The sequence below is a fragment of the Ambystoma mexicanum genome, chromosome 12, assembly GCF_040938575.1.
Source record: "Ambystoma mexicanum isolate Mex_15411 chromosome 12, UKY_AmexF1_1, whole genome shotgun sequence".
Taxonomy (NCBI): Eukaryota; Metazoa; Chordata; class Amphibia; order Caudata; family Ambystomatidae; genus Ambystoma; species Ambystoma mexicanum.
In genome coordinates this window covers 589,113,393-589,138,095 of record NC_090936.1, presented here as the reverse complement: position 1 = coordinate 589,138,095, position 24,703 = coordinate 589,113,393, and the positions used below count along the sequence as shown (strand labels likewise).

The 24,703-nt window shown below is 45.4% G+C and overlaps 1 long non-coding RNA gene across 1 annotated transcript in view; it reads right to left on the bottom strand.

Annotated features, from left to right (window-relative positions):
* LOC138513841 (uncharacterized) overlaps window positions 1-24,703 on the bottom strand; it is a 133,052-nt gene that overhangs the window by 40,849 nt on the left and 67,500 nt on the right. Inside the window, exon 2 of the long non-coding RNA XR_011281824.1 lies at window positions 2,423-2,480. This is a non-coding gene — a long non-coding RNA (uncharacterized lncRNA). The remainder of the gene's footprint in view (window positions 1-2,422; window positions 2,481-24,703) is intronic.

Genomic DNA, 24,703 nt, shown 5'->3' with positions numbered 1-24,703 from the left:
GCGTGACTTGAAAAGAAAGACCTAACTGGAAAATTGAGCGATAATCTAACAGTGTCAAAGAATATAATGGTTCATCTTTTCAGAGGATACCTCCTGTGTCGCATGTCAGCAAATCGGTCAATGGCATCACTCAAATTTACCTCATCAACCTCCATATGTTCACAGGCCATTACCAACAAATCACTAAGTCTGTTGTCTCCACATCTATTTCGCAAATAGTTTTTAACTCTTTTCAAACAGGAGAAGAACCTCTCATTTGTTGCAGTTGTAATCGGCAATGCAAGAACCAGATCCATCAGGTTTAGGACATCAGAAAAGCCCCTTGGAGATTCATTCAATGCAGCATAATCTACTTGGGGCCCTAGGTAGTGCCGAGCAAGTAAATCTGCAGATGAGTCCTCCAAGAAATTTTTAGCCCTTGGATTGAACATGCCGGTAGCCTTGATAAGCCCCATGTTATCTATAAAACGAGCATCCAACTCTCTTACAAACCTATCCAATGTGGAGAAAAACACCCCTTGCTTTATCCGCTCAGTCTGTGGCATTCGATCCTCAGAGTGCTCATAATGTCCAGGCCTCTTCCCGACAGTAGTACCAACAAGGTATTCTTTGAGTTTGCCGCTCAGTTGGTGCCGCCTTACTGGTAAAGCTCTGCGGTCGTGGTCTTCAACTGTTTCAATACCACATTTTTCTGCCAATTCCGTTGCGTCATTGACGATTTTCACCCAATGGCATTCTTGTCGAAGGTTGACGAGGGCAGTTCTTGTCACTTGAATTAGGTTACTCGCATCTGGCAAATCAAGATTCTTTCTCTGAAGTTCATCAGAAAACACACAAATCTTTTTCAGAATTGCTTCCATACTTAACAAAGTTAGCAAAAACTCAAAGCACTGCATATTTCAGAGAGGTCCTCTGGCTTCTGAACAAGCCTGCTTGTCACATTGTTGCGATGATTCTATTACACTGAGAACAACTATAATGGTTTCAAATCGAGCCTGTATTTTTTTAACACATGCGTACCAATAAAACCATCTAGTGCCACAAAGTCTTTCTAATTCTTGTACTGCCAGACCGCTTTCTGTTTGAGCTTTTACAAAGGGTTTGTGCCGAGGAGAACTTTGTGAAGGGAACACATACACAGCCTGCAAAGTTGAGAAAAAATCTTTCACTGTTTGTATGTTAGTGATAGTTTGCACTAACGCAAGGTTTAGACGATGTGCATGACAGTGAATGTAAATTGCCTGTGGAGCAATTTCTTTTATTTTCGCTTGCACTCCATTGAAACAGCCACTCATAACTGATGCCCCATCATAGCATTGTGCCACACATTTCTTCCAGTCAAGGCCAGCATTGCGTACAGATTTGTCAATGGCTGCAGCTAAACTGGAGGCATCCAACTTCTCCATGTGGTAACCTCCCATGGCTTTTTCCTGAATGTTCCCATCTTGATCTACAAACCGGATCACAAAGCTCAGCTGTTCTTTATGTGAAATTTCTTTGGTTTCATCAACCAATACTGCAAAGTGCTTTGTCACTTTCCTAACGATATTCTGACGTATAAGATTTGCCACAACTGACATCATGTCATTTTGATACTCAGGAGATGTGTAGTGCCCATATCTTCTAGCCATTTGTACTTTAAGAAGTTCATTATTATCAGACAGCAAACGCAATATTGCTATGAAGTTTCCCTTATTGTGGGAGTCTTGCGATTCGTCTGTGGCTCGGAAAGCAAGTCCTTGACGACCCAAAACACATACAACCTTTAGTAACTACATGTTGACGATTCTCTTCAATCTCTTGGTACCCAACCTTTTCTAGCATTGAAACAATTGAGTGGTGAGGGCCTGTAGTCTGCTGTACACGCTTAAAGTCTGCCCAAGCTACAACCGAAGACGTATGCTTATCAGAATCTGAGTGCATCTTTAAAGAACAACGTGTCTTTTCCCATTTAGCGAAGCCAATGTCAATAAATGGAACATTGCCACGTGCACGCCCCCCTCCTCCAGAATTAGATCCAAAATGTCTGCATGCAAAGCAGTATACTTTATCTTTCAGAACGGAATTAAATACCTAAGCAGTGATTTCAAGTATTTATTTTCGTAGCTTACTTTTAGGTCAGTCCTATCTGTCAGAGTAATACTTTACATTTGAGAGATTAACAGTTGCAACCTGTTCAAACTCTGCCCCTAAGAAAAAAGGAAACCCGTGGGTCCCAAAAAACTGAAGTGAAGCATGCGTTCAGTGTCAAACAGTTTGAAGTTAATTTTCTGGTGTTCTCTGATTAAATGGATGAGAAACAGCCATCTTTACTGTTGAAACAACTAGGACAAGGCTGCACTGCATAAATAGATATGGACTAACAGATCAGATCATTAACATATGCTGTACATTTTCAATAGGTTGCTTCACGTTCATTTACCTCTCACAGCGGTCACAGATAAGGCTGGATGTCAGCTGCTCAATGGTGGTACTGTTTGCTGGCGTTGAGAACACAGAAAGGAAGAAACTCCCACACGAAGATGCAGGTATGAAAAAAATAACAAAATATCAGAAAGATTCATTTGCGCAACACCAGACCATATTAATTTTTAATAGAGTTTTAGAGTTCTGGGGTGCACGCATCATGCAAAGACAAACTGGACCACAGAGGATTTGCACATGACAGACCTAGAGACTGACTTCAGACCCGACAACGATTCATCATTAACCTTCTGTGACTCAGAGGGACGCATTTTATGCACCATTGCCCTAGGATCTCTAGGAAATAGCTCTGTAGGCCGCAGTACACTTGGTTAAGACATTTGTATTATACTATTAGCATTTACACCTGCAATTTAGCCATTGACTCCTCACCATATTACTTAGAAATGACACTGGTAGGCCAAAGTCTGATGTTACTTCTTCATAGAGCTAGCTCAAAGAGATCCTTGAAGGATATGTTTTGGGCAGAAAAGGGCAGGTAGCAGGGGTGTTGCTAGGGCTGGAAAACATCCAGTGCTATGCTAATTTTGGGACTGTCGGGACTGGGGGCTTGCTAGCCTTTTTGGTTGTTACCCCTGAGCTTTTATCTGGGGCTACAACCAAAAGACCCGGGGCTAGAGCCCCACTCAGCCCCCCGCTATCAACGCCTCTGGCAGGTAGTAGGTGGGAATAGACATGGGGATTAGCATGGCATGGGGCATAAAATGGATGGGTAAATAACCAAACATAACTCACAAGCAGTGTGGCCCTCCTCATAATTCATCTCCCTCCTAGTCATACTCCAATGTAATCCTTTTGGCTATTAGGTGAGGCTTAAGTACCACTTAATAGGTCCAACTAAAAATACATAAGGAGACCACTGAAGTGCCCCCTCTCCTCCCTGGTAATTAAAAAAATAGAAGGGGTATCCCAGTAACAGGGCATCCGTGGGGGCATGCAATGGCAACCTGTGAGGGCTCCACTGCAGGGGGAGAATGGCCGCGTCCCTGACCTGCGCAGATCATCGACGCTGTGATGTGTAAAGAAAAACAAGGGAAATACAGGTAAATGGACCAGATGTAGAAGGATGGGGGGCAGGGAACGAGCAAGAGCTTGTGGATGCGTTCACGGTGGCACAAATTCAAATATGCCCCACTCCATTTCGGACTTGCTAGACACGTTTTGGTTTTAACAATGCATTCTGGGCCCGGATTATGGGACTTGTAGTATTGGATTTCCCCATTATAAATACAGGACTAGATGTCCCAGAATGCGAAGTTAAAACCAGGAGTGGATTATCATCTCACCAAAGGAATGGGGCTTGTTGGCATGCATTAGTGCGGCCAACTTGAAGAAATGACCCGCGAAATAATGACTTGAGGAAAAATTACCATGGTCCGCATATACAACACCAAGTCACTCACATTCAACATGCAAGGCAGACTGGAACACGCGTGCACATGCTCTTTTTGTTAGAACACCTGAGGTGGACCAAAACCTATTGAAAACTCATAATCACATGATAATTAAGGGCATCCAAATGAATACATATGTGTGCATACTACCAATGTACTTCCTTTTGAGAGGGCACCAGCAAAACGGAAATGCAAGTTTTTTTTGCAATCGTTATGTTAAAAGATCTGACTTTGCATAATGTTTCTTGCCCAGTTTATCAGGTGCTGATAATGTTTCTGCCTACCCCGAAGACCTCTTGCAAGGTCAATTCATAGTTAAAACCTTGGCATAATGTTCTGGTATGCGCAGCTATCACTTAAGCACCTATCCAAGTGCAGACAACGCCACTATGAAAAAGTACATTTTGCGATCAACAGACTTTAGTGATTTATAACAACATGATCAAGGTTGGCCTTTAGGGATATACAGGTTTTCTGCGTGAGAAACTAACATAGTGAGCACTGTGGGATAAAGGCAAATCTCCTTGTGTCCCTTTATATGTTATATGGCATTTTTTATATAACTTCCTACAATCACATCATCGCCAATAAAATAGGGTATACATGCAAAATAAAATCGAGTGCACACACTGAAATGCAATGGAGCTCAACATCATTAAAAAAACCAAGCCTCTCTCTGCAGTAGTGTTCAAACACCCTGGCACCGAAAGCGTTAAGGCATACTGAAGACAGCTGGGGTGTCCTCCAAGTCGATGTTCCTGAAAATGCAGGAGGGACTCTGTTTGCCCACGAGATCTACTGCACACACTTGAATCTTGTGGCTGCTGATCTGAAGTGCACAGGGTATGCGGAGAGCGGGAGTGGGTGTGTGTGTGTTATTATTCCTCACATCTTCAAATGGACAGAAGGTATGCATGCAAGCCGCCGCCGGCACATATTTGCACGTTAGTAAAATGAATTTGGTGCTGCCATCGGCACCAAATTCATTTTACTACATATGTGCCGGCGGCAGCTTAACAACATTGCAAGCCGCCGCCGGCACATATTCACACGTTAGTAAAATGAATTTGGTGCTGCAGCCGTCGGCGGTGACCACTGGTTGACTGACTCACCTCGAAGTCATTGGCCTGGCTGGCCTCCTTCAGTGGGGTGGATCGTGGATGCCTGCCTGGACACAACAAACTGGAGCAGCCTCAGCAGCAAGACGAGAAGCACGCATTTCGCTGCTCGCACGTGCAATAATCAAAATGGAGGCCAACACAAGCATCGCAGCACGCTGTGGCCATGCCCCCTCCTCCTCTGATTGGTCAACGGCCAGAGGTCGCAAGAGATTGACAGGGGTCGCTGGCCAATCACCAGCGGTCGCTCTTGCGACCTCTGGCAACCCCCAAATGACGTCCCTGGTGGTGTCATTGGTGAGGAGCCACTTTTTGGTGTTCAGTCTGAAGCAGTGGAAGGTTTGGTCAGTTCTTAAGTTAAGTGGGAGGGCATTCCATGCTAAGGCTGCTTGAACCGGGAAGCTAGAGCCCCCTGCTCTTTTTAGGTTGTAGCGAGGAGTGATAGCAGCAGAAGTTGGCTGATGTGGTAGGTCTGGAGGAAGTTCTCCTGGTAATTTTCTCTTTGTGATATGGGGGGGCAGCATTATTGAGGCATTTATAGGTAGTGGAGACACTGGTGTCCACAGTACATGGACCGCAACCAGAGGCTGCTGTTCTCCACCCCCCTGACCAGATGGTACCTGTCTGAGTTGCGCCTGAAAGGTAGTTGAATCCCTTCCATATATCGTAGCTCCCCTCGTCCAATTGTATTAAGGTGGAAGCCCCCAGGATGGTGGTGCCCCTGCAGATCCCAACCCGCTCGACCCTTGTGCCCCTGAAGCTACTGCTCCCCAAGGGAGTAGCTCTACCATGAGCACTCCTTCCTGTGCTTCTTCCATTCCTGGCCCCATAAATGGTCTAATGCTGGTGAAGAATTTGTGTATATCCTATGGTGTCTCACTGTCATGTTCCTCATTTCCCTCTTCTGCCTTATTTTGCTTAATTGGCCATTCCATCTGAACTATCTGGGGGCACAACTCAGCCCTGTCTGCACCTCTCCGACTCCTTACAAATGTAATCTGCCCCCTCAATCAGTCAATAATTTCTCTCAGTCCTCTGACCCTACTGTCGCATTTCCTAACCATGCCTCTTCTAGCCATGTGGCAAATGCTCCCCACTGTCCTGATTATATTTTAGTCCCCTCGGCTTCTAGAGCCCTCTGTGAGGGTGCAGGAGGAGACTGACACATAGGTGGCATAGTTATTGCTATAGACCTTTATTTAACCCCTTTATGTAACCCCTTAACTGCTGAGCTTTAATCAAATCTATGGAAAAAGTATGAGCACACTCATCCTTAGCACTTAAGGGGGTTAAAACAGAAATAAAGAGGACACCTACCTTTCCCTATGTCTAGGAGGGGTTTCCCTGCCTCAACTAAAAGTGCTAATGGATCTGTCAGGATGTCGGTGCAACTAAAAAGAGCCCACCGTCCAGTGTCAAACGTCCCTATCTCTGTCCCTTACACTGATAAATAAAGTTAATCCAGATTCCTGCCCTAGTCCTTGTCCACACTCATAACACAGTGTAGATGACTTCATTGCCCAGCACAAACATGATTTAAAGCACCTACATTGCCTTAGACATGAAACATCATAGTTCCTCAAACATGTACCTCTGAGCAGTAACAAACATGTAGCAAGCAGCTAAGCATTAACACACATATAGCAAGAAGCAACAAACAAATGTGCTAGCCATCATGCAGAAGTAGTAAGGCAGGGAGTTGGCCAATTATAGATGTCCATGCGGTCTGTAAAGCCTGTTTCCTCACAGGCTTAATATGAAGCTGGCCATTGTTTTCCTAAAGGGAAAAGTGTAATCTGTATGCAAACTTAGTCCTATTTTGTTAAATTCATGCTCCCTTCCACCCTCAAATCCCCACTTATCTTTGGCCCTGCAACCCACGATGAGATTTCCCAGGGCTTGTAGTTTTCTGTAAAGAACTGCAGGGGTGTTGCTATGTCTGGAAAAGACCCGGGGCTATGCTAATGTCGGGACTGTTGGGAATCAGGGCTAGCTGGCCCTTTGTTTGTAGCTCCTGAGATTCTATCCAGGGCTACAACCAAAAGACCAGGGGCTATAGCCCCTTTAGCCACCCCCTAGCAACGCCTCTGAAGAACTGTATCCTGGAAGCCACAGGCAGCCGGCGTCCTCTAGAACTGTATTGACGACCTGCCATAGCCACAAGATAGGGTGCTAGGAATCCTCCTGTTGCCACCGAAGCAGCCTGCAAGTGAGCGTATCAATGGCCACTGAAGCGGTGTGCGAATTAGCTTACTGATGCAGCTGAAGCAGTGTGAGAGTGAGCTGCCGAAGCGGCGTGTGAATTAGACTGCTGTTGCCGCCAGAGTGGCTTGAGAGTAAGTGTCCCCGCTGTGTCTGCCGCTCATTTGGCATGTGGGGGCGGCAGGGCCTGCGAGAGCTGCCAAATCAGCGTGTGGGTATGTTTGCTCGCCAGAGGTAGCGTATTTCCTGCAGAGCCCTGCCTTTCCTGTGCTGTGTATGTCAATTACCAGCAACCAGCACAAGTGAAGGCGGGGCTAAAATGGCGTTCCCAGCTGGTTTCCTCACAGCCACCATGAACTCTGGTTAAAGTAGTTATGGTCCCCAAAGACCCACAATACCAGGGCTTGCTAGCCTTTTGAAAGTGGGCTAGGCCACAGCAAATGGCCGCAAACCCCGCCCTCCTCAAAATCCTGACACTGACGAACGTCTTTTCAATAAAAGGAATGTAAAGAACATCTGTAGGCTGTATCAGATGCAGCATGCTGTGAATGAAAAGTAATATTTGCTACTGATCCGGGCACCAGTTAAAACTTATAACGAGTGTGCAGCTACTTAAAGAAACAAGCAAGTCCAGCAAAACGCTCAGCGCAACTCCAAAGACCATCAAAGATGCAGACTGCCACTCAACGTTTGTCTTCTTGTTAATGAAGGCCTCCTTGAACTCTCAATAAGGGGGTTAAATTAACACAGTACTGCTATGTTGAGGTCCACGTTGCCCCTGCGCATAGAAAACTAGCATAAAGGACTACACCCGAAAGAGCATTTCACAAGCCACTCCCCCATCTCCAACCCTCATATCAACCTCTCTCCCTTATGGGGTCACAGGGCAGGTGAAAACAGACGGTTTTGTTTTGGGCGGTTGAGAGCCCATTGATTTATACGGACGGATTTGAGGCCCCTTTGTGGCACTTAAACTGCTGTGTGGTACGCATCCTTGCCCCCCAAAACGAGGAAAAGGGTGATTGTTTGATGTGTAAAACACAAGGTCTGCCTCCTTCAAATCCTAACAAAAGGTTTGTTTTGCATAGTGCAGGTTAGCACTAACAAGGGCTTTGAAGTAAAAAATCCCAGCTATGGTAAAAGACATAGCTGGCCTTCACAGGCCCCAGGTCATTCCCCAAGTCTGTTTCTTTGCTGTCTTCTCTTTTATCATTGAGCTGGAGTAGACACGTGTGAATTGGGGACTGCTAATGACCCCTTTCCCTGACAGGTTACAGTTCACTCGGAAGGGGCCATAAGCATTACAAAGTCCGTCAATCTACCTATTATCCACAGTAAATGGCTGCACTACATACACCTCAAAAAGTGTAATGCATGCACACTTGCATATTTTAAGGTGCTTGTGTAAAACAATTCTGTGATCTGAAGACAAGTAGGGCAGTACACACAGAGGTCTGTTTGTCTTGTGCAGGTAAGACATTTTCAAGCATCGGGCGTTGTAATTGTTTGCAGACTCCTTGATATCGAGAATAAGGGGTGTTTAAAATGAATGTTAAAAACAAAGAAAGGGGGCTGTTTTAAAAAAATGGAGACAAGCATGGGTACAACTTTAAACTGAGAGTGCCACCACCAGAATATGGGGCTTGGCGGGTGATTGATTTTACTCTTTCTACCCGCCCAAACAATGTGAGTTGAGAGCTATGCACCCTCCTGTGTCTACTCGCCAGTTTGGGTTACTGGCAAATCGGCGCAATATTGATAATCAGGATCTGCATACTCTATGCAAATGCTCGAACAGCAACAGAGAAAAGTATGTGGTGCTACACCTGGAATCTCTGTGATGAGCGAGTATCGCAAGAGCCCGGAAACAACAGGATCTCGCAAGCCTCGGCACGGGATAAGGGCACAAAGCGTGGAGCGCGAGAGACTGGAGTGGCAGCAGCCAGAGCAACATCTGAGGCCCGGTGCTCCTCATCATATGAATAAATATATGTGGTACCTAAACCTATAAAACAAGAGACTTCCATACAGCATGTAGGAACCTGGCGAAAAGACTGCCTTTATTATCTTCATTGTAAGTGATTTAACTGGGAGTCCAGGACCTGTATTTGTGGGCAAATAAATCTTACCAATCGCATCTGCCTCCTGGTGATCATCATTATACAACATAACTGGCGACGAGGAACAGGAGAATCTTGACGCAGTCAAGATGCAAGGTGCCAATCCACCCTCAGCCTTTCTTCAAGTGCCAGGTAGGCCTGTCATCCCATGGCCCCAGAGGGAACCCCTATTCACCACCTACCTGGATGCGGTGGGCGGCACAGACTACCCCCCAACCCCAGGCTAGGAAAGAGCAATGCTACTGAACACAATGGGAGTGGAGGGACAGGGGATTAACGCAGGCTTAAACCCTGAGTTGGTGGAGCATGGCGATGATGACGTCTTTAAAGAAGCCATCAAACGCATAGTGAAGCAGTGTTCCAATGAAGAAAACACCGTCCCTACTCCGGATTAAGTTTTATAACGGGAAACAGGAGGCGTCAGAGCCGGTGGACGACTATGTTACACGCATGAGAGAGCTGGCAGCTTTTTGTGACTTTGGCAACAACACAGAGAACATGAACTGTGACATGCTCGTTGTTCACATCAACTCAAGAAAGGTGCAGGACAAATTCATTGTGGAGAAGGAGTTGGCATTCGATAAAGCGATTCAGATTGCCAGGGGCATTGAGGAAACCTCCAACAGGTGCAAGGAAATGGTAGGAAGTACTCCACTCCCGGGAGTGTATGCCATGCAGTACTGCAGCCACAAAGAGAAATCCATGTGGGATAACAAAGATGACAGGTCCAGCAACAGAGAACCATTGAAATGCCATAGCTGCACCAGCACCCGACACCTAGCCAGCGATAGAGAGTGTCCAACCAGCAGGAACAAGGAGTGTTCAAACTGCTGCCGGTTCGGGCACATAGTGGTGGCTCACAGGTGGAAGGGCAAGAAAATTACTTCACTGTACGTGGACAAGAGTGCAAGGGACGAGGAATCGTCAGAAGAGGACAAGCCGACTGTCATCATGGTCTACAGCATTACAGCACAATATGAAAAATGTGCATTTGGTGTTGAGGAAGTAGAATAGTTAGGGTACCCCATTTCCAAAGAAGGGATTAGTCCAAAAAGGAACTTACTCAAAGCCATAGTAAAAGCTCCCGCAGCAACCAACAAGGAAGAGCTGAGTTCCTTTTCAGGCGTTGCAGAATATTATGCCAAGTTCATTCCCAGGTTCTCAGAAGAAACATCACTCCTCAGAGAACTCCTAAAAAAAGGAGCAGAGTCTATATGGAACCCAGAAGAGAAGCCACACTGCACGATAAGAGTTTAGTATGTACAAAGAGATGATGGGCCAAGACAAGGTAGAAGTCTTGAAGACCAACCACAAACCTCTCAGTGTTTGGGGGACATCCGTCAGTCTGCTAGGGTACATCAAAGGCACAGTAGAGGTGAAAGGAAAGAAAACATATACCAAAGTATATTTCGCCTAGATGCCTAGATTGGCCCTGCCGTGCTTGGGTGGGATGATCAAGCAAAGTTATAAATAAAGTTCGATCCAGCACAGGTGATCAGGTACTATCAGTGTCAAGTGGAGGAGTGTTGGTATTAGAAGTAGATTTCCCAGAGTTATTCTCAAAGGGGTTGGGGAGAGTAAAAAAAAACTTTGTGCACAAAATCATGCTATGCCATATTTCCATCTCAGTCAAACACAAAGTCAGGTTGGTGCCGGCCACGGCAAGACAAGCACTAAAAACAGAAGTTAGAGAAGATGGTCAGTGAAGGCACGATAGAGACCATTGCGTCATCAGAATGGTTAAACCCAGTGGTGCTCATAAAGAAGCAGGGCTCAAATGACCTAGGAGTATGCATGGACTTACGCAGCCAAAATCTTGAAGTCATCACAGGCAGTTACCCATTTCACAGCATCAATGAGCTGATTTTAATGATGGAGATGAATGTCTTCACAATTAGACATGCGCGATGACTACCACCAAATCACGCTACACAAGTAGTCGAGACGGCATTCATCACCCCATTGGGTACATTCCAATACACAAGAATGCCATTCGGATTGTCCTCTGCAGCGTCCGTCTTTCAAAGGATGATGGACGCTTTACTGAAGAACATGAGGAATGTTGCTTACTTCCAAGACGACATTCTCATATATTCCGAGGACACCAAGACTCCCAACTAAGTGTTAAGGGAAGTACTCCACAAGTTACAAGATGCAGGGGTACGGTTACAATATGGAAAATGTGCATTCGGTGTTGAAGAAGTTGAATATTTAGGTTACACCATTTCCAAAGAAGGGATTAGTCCAAAAATGAACTTACTCAAAACCATAGTATAGGCTCCCGCACCAATCAACAAGGAAGAGCTTAGGTCCTTTTTAGGCCTTGCGGAATATTATGCCAAGTTCATGCCCAGGTTCTCAGAAGAAACAACACCCCTCAGAGAACTCCAAAAAAAGGAGCAGTGTATATTTGGAACCCAACCCAAGAAAAGGCATTCAAAGAAGTAAAAAACAGAATATTAAGTGTGCTGTGCCTACGACCATTCAATTCTCAATGGAACACAGTCATCACCAGAGACTCCAGTGCATATGGTTTAGACGCAACCCTCACCCAGAAACACGTTTATGCGGAACAACTGGTAGCTTTTGCATCAAAAGCACTGTCAGATGCTGAAAATAACTATTCGACGATTGAAAAGGAGATGTTGGTGTGTGTTTGGGCTGTTGTATACTTTAGGACATATGTGTGGGGCACCAGGTTCACTCTCCTTACTGACCACAAATCGTTCATACATATTCGAGCCCAGGCGGTACCAAAATGTCCACCGCCAGGTTAGCATGCATAGCTGCAAAGTAACAAGAGTATACATACAACATTGGACACATAGCAGGATGGAGGAACTCACAGGCCAACTGCATGTCGAGACTGCCGAAGCCAGATGAACCATTGTCGCCCTTTCTAAAAGATGAGTGTGTAGTAGAATCCGTGGGAGACCTCAGCTGCAGTATATACGTGGAAATGAGGAGGCAAGAAAAGACACTGCGACACATGAAATCACCAATTGGGTTCACAAAGGGTGGCCGGTTGAGAGAACAATCCCAGAAGGTCTGAGACCATTCTGAAAAGTATCAGATGAAATATATGAAGCAGATGGATTGATATTGATATTTTATTTGTATCGCGCTCATACACAAGTGTTTCTTTAGAGGATACAAAATCATACCGCCAGCGTGCATGAGATAAATAATCTTATGCAGGGCTCACTCAGGGCACCAGCATGACATGATGCAGCGTCAGGGCTTCATACTGGTCGCCAGGCATGGATAACGACATCTGAATGATGATGGACCGTTGTCGCCAGTGCTTAAATAGCAACAAACGCCTGAAAGTGCACTAAGCACTTCTGATTCCAACAGAGATACCTGGAGGGGTGTGGCAAAAGTTGCAATTAGATTTCATAGGCCTACTGGAAGCAATGAGGCCAGAGCCTAAATATAGGATAGTAATGACTACTTATCCAAATGGGTGGAAGCAGAGTTTTTAGCAGACATCACCACAACCACGGTTATCGAAGTATTAACTGCAGTGTTCCAAAGAGAAGGATTGCCAAAGCAGATAGTCACAGACAATGGGGTTCAGCTGGTATCCACAGAGACAGAGACATTTCTGTGGGAAAACAATATAAAACAAGTTAATTCGTCCTTATATCACCCTCAAGCAAATGGATTGGTCGAGAGAACCAATAGGTTCATTAAAGGTGCGAGCAGCTGGGCCGAGCTTCCAATATGGACCTGTTTAAAACTGTGAAAGAGGCCGTTGCAGGTCATTGTCTCACACCCAATGGTTCCACTAATGTGTCCCCCTTTCACATGTTATGAGGCAGAAGAGCTGCGTTCATGCTAGTACCCCCATGGCTAAACAGGGTAAAAGAAGACAAAGCAGTGGACATGGAGGAAGTGATCTGGAGAATCAAAAATAACAAGCCAGCCATGAAGAGCAGAAGTGATGAGAGAAGAGCTGCCCATAGAAAAGTTCGAGACATGGTCAAAATCAGACTGCCCCACCAGGACCAGGACACTGATTCGAGATTCAGCAGACCAATTCAAATAGTGCAAAAGGGATAAAATCATATTTGTACCCAAGATGGAAAATCATGGTACTTAAAAAAGGGTTGTGGTGTACCAGAGGACATCAGAAGGGTCGGGAGAATCCCAGCCGAATGAACCTCCAGTGCAGGGAGCGTGCAGCCACAGCGCACCAAGCAGCACTGACCCAGAATTACTCCAAGAAGTCACCCCAGAGGAGGCAGCAAACAGATTCAGCATGGGAGGTTGGAGCGAGAGTCCTTGCGAGAAGACCCAGGACGAATCGAAAAGAGTGTGAAAGTGTACATCAGCTGCAGAGTCTCCGGGTAGGGAGAACAAGGGGACCTGCCCCTACCGCGAGAAGTGCAGACCAGCCAAGTATGCAGACTATGTCACGGAGTGGGACAACATTGCTCAACAAAAGGAGGTATGAGACAAGCAAGTCTGGCGAGAGCTTGTAAACAACAGGATCTTGCGAGACTCGGCACGCGACGAGGGCACAAAGCATGTAGCATGAGAGACTGGAGCGGGAGTCAGCCGGAGCAAAATCTGAGGCCCGGCGCTCCTCACTATTTGAACAAATATATGTGGTACCTGAAACTATAAAGCAAGAGACTTCCATACAGCATAAGGACTGGGTGAAAAGACTGCCTTCATTATTTTCATTATCAGTGCTTTAACTGTGCTTCCAGTACCTGTATTTGTGGGCAAATAAACCTTACCAATCGCAACTGCCTCCTAGTGGTGATCATTATACAACAATCTCCACATGACACCAGCTAGCTTGCGTCCGTCCGGCTGCCTCACAGGAAGTGACAGCACTCTGGAGGCGCGCTTTCTTCGTCCCGTTCCTCCCGCCAAAGTATGTGTGTGTGTTGCATGGAATAAGCCGAACGCAAAGCGAAGGAGACGAAATATTTCTTAAACGGAAACAAAGAAGTGAGCAGCTGCAGGGAACGGGGCTGCAGAAAGGTTGATACAGCTTCAACATTGCAAGGAAGGGAGGCAGCTCGCGCAAGAGTGGCCTACAAAAATATCCACAAATGGTAAACCCATATATCCGTTAGATCACAACACCTGCAGGTGATGCCCCACAGAAATTCTTTCTTTTTTAATTTCTATTATGGACCACATAGTTGCCCATAATTGAGTATATGTATTGCTGTTGCTTGCTGACATAATGTAATATGCATTTTCACTCCAGAATAGTGTTGCATCATTGATTGTTATCTTTGCGATGTCACAATTTCTCATTTCGTTTTGCAAAACAGCTATTCTTATTTTGATAGATAGTATTATGTTTTTGATTATCGTTTGTGTGCCAACATTATTGGCAGAAGGGCGCTATATAAGACCACTTTACCTTAACATATATTTAACTTTGCTGGGTGCCTGCTACAATTTGGGTGTTGCAAGGCCACTACATCAGTGCTAGTTTGGAACACACTCACATCAGCATAGACACTTGCCCATTTATGTCTGTCACTGCTTGGAAAATAAAGGACCCATCCCGTGGGGTCGAGCCAGAAGGAGACACCAAAAATGGGCAACAAGACAGCACACATTTCAATTAGTATCAACCATGGTTTCAGGCGTGTAGTTGCACGCGCTACCACAACATAACATATGGTAACAAGGGGTCTGGCATGACCAACACTGCATCACTCCCTGCTGTGCTCTGCATCGACAGTGCCTGCCTGCATCACATGTGCTCCCTTATGTCGCAAGCGGCTGACCTCATGCAACTTGCACCCTCTGCACCTGCTGGTTTATGTCTGTCCTGATGGGATAAGCCTTTCCAGCCCCTCTACTGTTTGGCGTGGTCGTCAATGCCGTCAAGGCTTTGCTTCCTCCCGCGTCCTGCCCACCTTGCAAACTTTTTCAAAGTTCCCTTGGAGTTGAATCTCAAGGTGAAGGCCTCCATGATGCTACACTTGGTGAGAATTGAAGTCTATGACCTTTTTTAAGGCACAAACGAAGAGAAAGATGATTGCACTGCCGCCACCAATGAACCAACCACACAGTTTAACCCTCACTCCTTTGGGGAAATTCTGACGAGAGGTTTCATCTACACCAAGCGAAGTATCACCCAGATGAATCCATGTATGCCTTCCACATGAGTTGCCTGATAAATCGATGAAATGAGAGTACAAGTCATACCAGGCTGCACATAGACAAAGTTGAGATGCAAAATCCACCACAAGCCAAGAATCTCACCCCTGAAAATTCTGAAATTGGCCAGAAATGTCATCTTGCTGACTTGCATGTGTCATTGGTGGAGAAGAGCCATCAGCGAAAGGGCACATGCTGTTTGAAGCACTTCCTCCATTAAACACCCAACACCATTCTAGAAATTGAAGAGTATTAGAGAGCCAAATGTTCCTGACAAATCCCAAAGCACAAGGTCGCACATGCTCACACTATGGTGGCAATGTGCGTGACCTAAAGGAGTGCCCAGCCAAGGGTTTCATCTGCAGGAACCACAATGAGTTAAACCACTGCACCACGTTGTGAAGGGTGACATCCAACAGACTGAGACCATGCCCAGGCAGAGCGACAATGCATGGAACTGAAGGAGGATCACAAGGTACTGGGCAGAGCAGATATCTCCAGAGTTGAAGCTGCATAAGGTGTGTATAGAATCCACCAGAAATCCAAACACAGGAAGACTCCTCCCAAATGCAGGAGCTACATTGGTGGTGTAACGGAAGATACAGCATCTGATGGCTCGGATGCTTTAGACCACACGGAATGTAACCCTATTAACACTTCTAGAACAGACAGACGGCAGATTATTATCACCTGGCATCTTGCCAACAGAATACAGACGGCTGGAGTGCTGTACGTAAGAAGTTGTTCTGTAAAGAAGGGTGCTAGACACCACAGAAAAATGATTAAGAATTTACAATAAGTGTTATGGTTAACGCCCTGAAGAAGGAGATACGCTCGGAAATGCATTGACATTAAAACAACCTTACACAAAAAGAAACAAGTCTGCTTCTTATTTAGCAAAACACCCAGCTGTTGATGCTCCTCAGATTCAGGATTATACTCTTGAAATTTTTCTAAAGTGGCTCTAAATACGATTTTAGATATCCATGAGCGATGAACTCTAAGCTTATTAAACATTAAAACAAACACAATCTGAACAGTGAGCTCCAGAAGAGCTCCAACGTAGAGCGCCTGACTTAGCTGGATGTGTTCATCCAACTTTTTCTCATAAGGTGTAACGGAAGAGACCACAATCAACAAAGGAGCCACTGTCAATGTACTCCAAGCATTCAAGTTGCAGTGCATGGTTCCCCTTCCCTCAATGTGAAAAATGATATGGTATCAATGTACCAATCCGCATCAAAAGAATGTTCACTCCAATGATCGTCCACAATGCTTACAGCATCACTGAGAGAGTACCTTTTGCAGATGCTGGGCCTGATATGCTACTGAGCTGCAAAGGGGCAGAAGCACATGAGCTTATACAATTCACTTTCTTTGTATATATGTATGTAGGTGAGTTACATAGCACAAACCCAGCCGGGAGTAGAACATAGTGGGAGGAAAGAGGGTCTTGTTGAGGGGCATAGTCCTTGTTTTGTCAGTGAAGTGGTTCTTGAAGAGGACTGTCTTCTGATCTTTCCTGAAATGCAGGAAGGAGGGAGCCAATCTGCTTTTAGCAGGAAGTTTGTTCCAGAGCATGGGATTATAGCAGGAAAATACTTGCTTTCTGGTATTCTCATTCTTGCACTTCTTGGATTCCAGTCTGGCGATATCTTCAATCCTGGTGTTGTGTTGACCTCCTGAAATGCTGATCTTTTCAGTTAAGTATGATGGTTTCCGGAAACTTAGAGCTTTGTAGGCTATGCAGGCTGTCTTGATATGATATGATAGGTAATTTATAACACGCTTAATACCCAGAGGTTTCTAAGCGCGGACCCGGGGATCGAACCTGTGTTGCTCCATGTCGCCTTGCTTGCAAGGCGAGCACGATGCCCCTGAGCTATCCTTCCGGGACAAGTGATGAGAGTTTGGAGGGGTAATCAGTGGAGTTCCTTTAGTGATATGGTCAAATTTATTTAGTCCTGTGCTGAGACATTCTGGGACATGATGGACAGCTTTCAGGGGGGCCAGAGCAGTGGTTGGGACAGTTGCCAGGAGAGCTCTGCCATGGATCTGAAGTCTGAGTCAGGGATGAAGAGTTTGGCACAGGAGTGAGAGCTGGTACTATGTTGTTTGTGTCTTCTTGTTGATGTGTGCTTTGAAGGTGAAGTCACAGTCAATGGTGAAACTGAGAGACTTTGCTCTAGGGGCGGGCTTGGGGAGAAGCCATCGAGATCTATCTGTGTCAGCCAGTTTTGAACTTGGGTGTGCTTGGTAGCACCACTGAGGAGGATGAACTCGGTTTTGGTGGGGTTAATTTTCAAGTAGACACTTGACACCTAGACTTGAATGGTGGAGAGGCAGTGTTTCAATTGGTGAATGCCATCGAGGCAGTTGACCATCAGGTATAGGTGTGTGTCATCAGCATACTTGTGGATTTTGATGTTGAATTTATTTGGCCAAGAGGGCCCTCAGTGGCTCCATGTTGAGGTTGAATTATTATTTATTAGGATACAGAGGGGCACAGATGAGAGGTACAGCTGTACTGGGTATTGGGGAGCAGAGGGGTGAGCCACATCTAGCGAGTCATGTGGCACGAAGGGCGACATGATGGCCTAGGTGTTGGGGAGAAGAAACTCCTTGAAGAGGTGGGTCTTGAGTTCTTTTCTGAATTCTTGAAAAAGATGAGGCTCCTTGAAGTGGTGGGTGTTGAGTCCTTTTCTGAAAAGGTTGAAGATGACAGGGGAAGAGGATGGAGCTTTGTGTGACTCCACAGGTCACTGGGTACTGTTTGGATCTGCAGGTGCCCATCTGGCTGAGCTGATGTCCTGTCTGCTGGCAGTGTTTTCATGCACTTTGATTACAGCTTGAAAAGCACTTCGAAATTGTTCCCCCCTGCAGAGTGGTGTGTTGCAGTATATACAGAGGACTGTTGTCTTTGATAAATATGGATCAACAGCCACTTTTATTGCTTGCAAAGTAGCTGGTGGAATTTTGTGTCCCACAGAACTAGGCTGTGTGGTTATAGTACTGGTTGACGAAGATGAGGTGGAGGAAGACAGGCTGTTACTTGCTAAGAAAGGAAGAGCCTTTCTGAGAGCATTGGGTGGTTGGATTGGTGGATATGGTCCCATAGGAGTACTGTCCAGGTATCCCACGATTGAGAACAACTTTGCACTCAGTGCATTTCACTTTGGTAGCTTTAGCCTTTGGTACATTCCCAACAGTGGTAAACAACTGCACACCCATGATTGTCTCTTGGTGGTAGAGGTAGGTACTTCCTCTACCTCATTTTCTTGGTCCTCTTCTTTGCCTTTGGAAGTGCAGCGTTTTTTTGTTGTGCTTGTCCTGCAGCTGGCAATGGTGATAGTTGCTCTTGGAGATGAAGGGTGGCAGAAGATGATGTAATTTTTAAAATAAATAACGGTTTTGTTAATATTCTTCCAAGGATGTGCTGTGTGCTAGATTGTTAGTGGATAATGAGCAAGAATGGTTGTAGGAGCTCTGCAAGGGTATATTTTGAGGTTGAAAGTTTCCAGATCAGTAGAAAGTGCAGTTCCGAGCTGTCTGTGAAGCACGTACCCGATCACAAAGTGCAGGCGTGTTCGTGTACACATCATCATGTGCCACGCAAGTGTGTGCTGTCACCTGACACTTTTCTGAACGTCTGCAATGAGGTCAGATGTTTGCGGGTGTGGATGAATGCAAAAACAGTGGGAAAGTTGCAAAAAGTGTGTAGAAGTTTTTAAAAAGATGCTGGAAGGTGGGAAATGGCAGAGTTTTAAGGTGAAACTTTCTAAACTTGAGAAATATGTTTCTATATTGGGGTAAGTGTGATATTAGTAAATTGTAGGAAATTAGCATGCACTGGTAAAAATACATGAAATTAACTGAAAAATCTTTATTAAAGGGACCTTATGGTTAAGTTGCACTAATAAAAACCTATGAAATTCAATGAAAAAATGTTGTTAAAGGGACATTATGGTGACAAGTAAAAACAAAAACCACAGACATTTTACCTGTTATGATAAGCTAAGCAACCATAACTCAAGTCACCACTGTGCACTGCTAAAACTAAAACCCAGGACATCAAAGATGACATCACAACTGTCATTGATGACATCACTGATGACATCACATATTAAATACATTTGGATGAAAAGTCCCTACATGAGGTTGTGTTTATAATGTTGGTAACAAGATGTCAGGGGTGATCGGGAGACCTATCATGAACTACTTAATCTAGTAAAGAATGCACTCATATAAACAAAATATTATATTGGAGTGTTGTTGTTAATACAGGAACGTAATCATACATAAACATAGGCACTGTCTGCAGCACGCACCATAGAAGTACAATATTTATAATCTTGTAATTTTGGATAATAATATAATGAATGCTACCATATCAGAGTTTTGAGTAAAGTTAAATATGTAATAACTAGCTAACAATTCAAGACTTACTACACACTTGTGCTAGTACAAACAATACATATTGAGACCCACAATGCAAGTCAGATGCACATACAGGGAAACTAAAGTAAGGAAGAAAGAAACAGCATCACCAGAAAATGTTAATAACATTAAATGTCATCTTCATGTACACAAATAAATTGTGTGTTTGAGGCCTGCTTTTGTCCCATGTATGTGCACCATGAGCTGAGACCAAACCCTAAGGAAAGTACTTCAAAAACATACAACAAGGTTAATGTCTAGATATATAGCACAGTTTGAATTTTAATATTCTGACTTTCAGTGAACAAAACCACCTGGCCTAGATATGACAGTGAACAAAAAGAAGTGGGCCAGATATGTGATGTCCTCAATGATGTCATCAATGAACACCAAGAAAGTTATGGTGGGTTTAAAAAGGTCTAAAAAAAAACCTTTCACCTGAAATGTGAAAGTAGGAAAGTCCATTTGAGCCAAGTCACACATTCCACAATGCCGCCTAGGTTGGTCCAACTCGGGTCCTTCCTTTCCTCTGTCTCCCTCCCTACCTGCGGTGTTCCCCAGGGGTCTAACCTCTCACTCTGGCTTTTCAACCAATACCTGGCAACTCTTGGCCATTGCATTGCCTCTCTCTGCTCCAATTTTCACTACTATGCGGATGACAATCAACACATTTTCAGGCTTCCCTCAGAGAATGAAAGACCCCTTCTCTCCTCTCTGATTGCCTGTCTGCTATTCAGGAGTGGTGTGCCGCCAACAATCTGTGCCTTAATGCCAGCAAGATGGAGATCCTGCTCAAAGGCACACCTACACCCTCCTTTCCTATACTCTCTGGCCGGCCTCCCTTGGCCCTCCTCTTACCCCCACCTGTGAAGCTACGAACCTCGGGGTCATCTTCGACTCCACGCTTTCCTTTTCTGCCCACATCTCTGACGTCTTTAAAAAGTCAAACTTCCAACTGCACCTCTTCTGAGGTATTCTGCCTTTCCTCTCCTTCCCCAGAAGCTAGCTGGTTCTCTCTAGGTTGGATAACTGCAACAGCCTCTTTCTAAATCTACCTGCTTCTACTCTCCGCCCTTTGCAACTCATCCAGAACAGGACTGTGAGACTTGTCCTTGGCCTCAAGCCCTGGGATCGTACCTCTCCAACCCTGAAATCTCCTCATTGGCTCACAGTGGCTGCAAGGATTAAGTTCAAGACCCTTTGCATCGTCCACAAGGCTTTCTGGGGCCTGGGTCCAAAATACCTTCAACTCTCCCTCTGTAAAACCTTCCCTCTCTAGCACTTCGCCCCTCCGACTCTAGCTCCCTCAGGGTAGGTCGTTTCTCAAAGAAACATGCTAGGGGTAGATCTCTGTCTTCAGCTGGGGCCTCCCTCTGGAACAGCCTCCCTGGCACTCTGAAAATTGAGGAGAACCATCTCTGGTTCTGGAAGCACCTCAACACTTTCCCTTTTGCTTCTGCCTTCTCTCCTCCTCTCCCCTATTGATCTGTTCTGCTTAGGCATCGTGCACCTGGTTGCCCTCTGATTTCGGGCCCAGGTACTTGCCCACCTTGCCACGCACCCGAACTGCCTCCTGGCAGCCCTTGCACTAGGGTCTGTATCTGTAACCCTACTATCCGCCCCTTTTTCTGCACTTATCAGACACCCCCTGTCTGTGCCTTATACCTAGCACTTGCCACTTGTTGGCTGCACTACCACTTGTTGTTTTCCATTCCTATGCTCAGCACTTTACACTTCTTCCCTCCCCCCTGCACTTTCCCCCTTCCCTCTCCCCTGCACTTGCATGTTCTCAATGTCACTGGGCCTAGTAAATCGTTGTTTTTGTTCTACCTTGTTCCCCTCTATTGCCTTGTTGCACTCTGAAACACATGTGTATGAGCGCAATACAAATAAAATATCAATATCAATAGTAGCCATTGTTGGAAGTTCACCTCCAGTTCTGAGCCACAACAGCAACGCATTCTGGGTATTGTGAGAAACCTAAAGGTGTCTCCCTGGCTAAACCCCGGGGATCTGTCATCCAGGTGGCCACGACACGGCCATCGCTATTAGATTCAGTTCCTGGGGGTGGACTAGTGAGGGAGGATCACCTGGATGGGCGGTCCTCGGGGATTGAGATGGGACACCGATGGGTGAGACATGGTATCCCTGTTCCGTCCACACCTTTTGCCCATTCTCTGCCATAGGACATTCATAAACACTGCCCCCCCTTTCCGACACAAACATTTTCGCGCAACATTAAAGACATCAGACTAAAACCAGAGGCGTTTACCTGTCATGTCCCAATACAAGGGTGAGGCAAAGTCAGGTAACTGATCAGAATCACGCACACATGACGGCCCTTTCCGTTCCCCACAGGGATAAAAGGTGGAGCAAGAGAGCACAGTACAAGAACCAGGCTGTGGTGAATGAAAGTCTCAAAGTGGCATAGTGAGAGAAGTTCAAAGCAACTGTAAAAGTGTTAAGGGAAGACCAGCTGAAAGGGTGACCGGCACCACGTGGGTGCTGACTGGAGAAACTCTGGTCGATCCCATCTTGATTAAAACTACAGATAGCAGAAGGCTGTTGGAGAGCCACCAAGACAGGTCAAAGTGGTCATACAGGAGGTCTAGCAAAATCCCCGTATAGTCGAAAGCTTTTGACGTAAGAACTGTAGAGAAAGCAAAGGAAATGAATCCCACATCATGAGAAAGCAAGGGAAGTGAATCCCGCAAATATTGAAAGTAAAGGCAAAGAAACAGTGGCAAGAGTGTATCGGTGGATGGATTCCAGAAAAGAGGGGCAAAGTCTAAAGTCCAAAGAAACAGTGTTGACAAGAATGGACCCGACAGAGGGATGTCCACTATGAACTGTTTGAACAGACATTAAGAAGTAAAGGGAGTGATTCCCGCTAAAATGAAAAGGAAACCATAGTGAATCCGGTGAAGGGAGGCTGATATTCAAGAGGATTTAGCATCCAGAAGAGAGGGACCCAGAGGTGAAGAGCAATCAAGCGCAATCCAAAGGGAATTTTCATTTGTTGTTTTTGTAACCCTAACAGGCCCTCGGAACCAGGAGACACAACCATTGAAGGCCCTGATACTGACAGGAACTGTTTTGGGGATCCAAACCCAGAAGAGGAAGATCCAGGGGGTGAAAAGTAATCACCCAACAACACAAGAAGGGTTCCCACCCAGAAGAGGAGGACCGAAGGTTGAACCATTATCACCCTAAATGGAGAGCCATAGTGAACCCGGCGGAGGGAGGCTGAGATTCGAGAAGGGTCTGCGCCCAGAAGAGAGGGACCCAGTAGTGACAGAATCACCCGACGAACATTTGGAACTGAACTTATTTTGTTTGATATTTTTTTCCCTCGAAGCCAAGAGACTTTGAAAGTAAAAGAGACTTGGCCATCAAGGCTCCTGATAAGCTGAAACAGAAATGTTGACTCGTGCTGGGAAAGCTCGAGTGTGTGGTGTGCTCCAAGATCCCACCTTACCTTGTGCTCAAAACGTGGGGAAGGAAGACCCAGGCTACCACATCCTGACATATTATTTGTGAACACTTCTTTCTTTTCGTGAATAATATCCCACACTCTTTTTGTATTAGTTGTAAGGACTGGCAATAGGTTGTTCTTAGTATGGGCCCTTTTATTTGACACAACGGCACTAAGACTACCTTCTTTTTCGTTTGATGGTCGACGCTTGCTACCATATTAGATTTCGTTTTCGATTAAGTGTTTTTCCAACCTGCTTACAATTTAATGTAATGTAATCACTTGTGTCTGTCTTTACTGTTGCCACCATGGGTTCCTTACAATATGCAAATTAGCTCAAATGCAAACCTTTTTCTCCAGGAAATCGTTTAAACCCACCATAACGTTCTTGGCGTTGTGAAAACATGGCCGAATGCTCCAACCACAAGGTTGTTAGGACTATACTACACTGATGATCCCTAATAAGGGTGAAACGAGGTATGTAGTTGTCCTGGCAGCCTTGCAAAAGTCTGTCTTGGGTTGATTAAGCTATCTATAAAGTAGCACTGCCCTCTTAGACAAAGACAATTTCCTGGGAAAAAAAGGTTTGCATTTGAGCTAATGTGCATACCTACAATGCCTTGCAGTTGTGGCTCAGAACTGGAGGTGAACTTCCAGCGATGGCTACTAGGTGGGGTTGTGGAATGTGTGACTTGCCTCAAATGGACTTTCCTACTTTCACATTTCAGGTAAAAGTTTTTTTTTCAACCCACCATAACTTTCTTGGTGTTCATTGATGACAAACAGTTATTCTAGTTCGCCTCATAGGTGCAAGCTGAATATGCAATTCTCCATGTATTAGCCAGAGATAGAGGCTTTTTTCATGTGACAGCTTGCCCTTTAGAGTGCAGTACATTCAAGGACTGGCAGGAGCACAGTTTGAAGCAAAAAACTCAGATTCTGTGTGTTTTCGTAGTGTTTTATGAGATATTTAAAACTAAGAAAACACACCGCATCCAGGACTGCGGACTGTCTCCCATCTATGCAATGAAGGGGCCGCCCCCTCAGGCCATGTTGCTCAAAGTGGTATTGTAACTTGTTCTTATTTGTTAGGCAACGTTCTTTGGGGGGCTGGCCGACCCCTTCCTCACTTTGAAGCTAAGCCGGGTTGGTCCCAGTTTCTGCATAGATGGGGTTCTGCATGGATGGGAGTCCCATATGCCTATAGTGTCACTGGTCATGGCCATTGATTTTGCGCCCCAACGTCACTGTAGCTGCACAAATACATATATATATATATATATATGTGTTTCCCCCATAACCACAGCTATGAACCACAAATTTCCTCGGTCATTA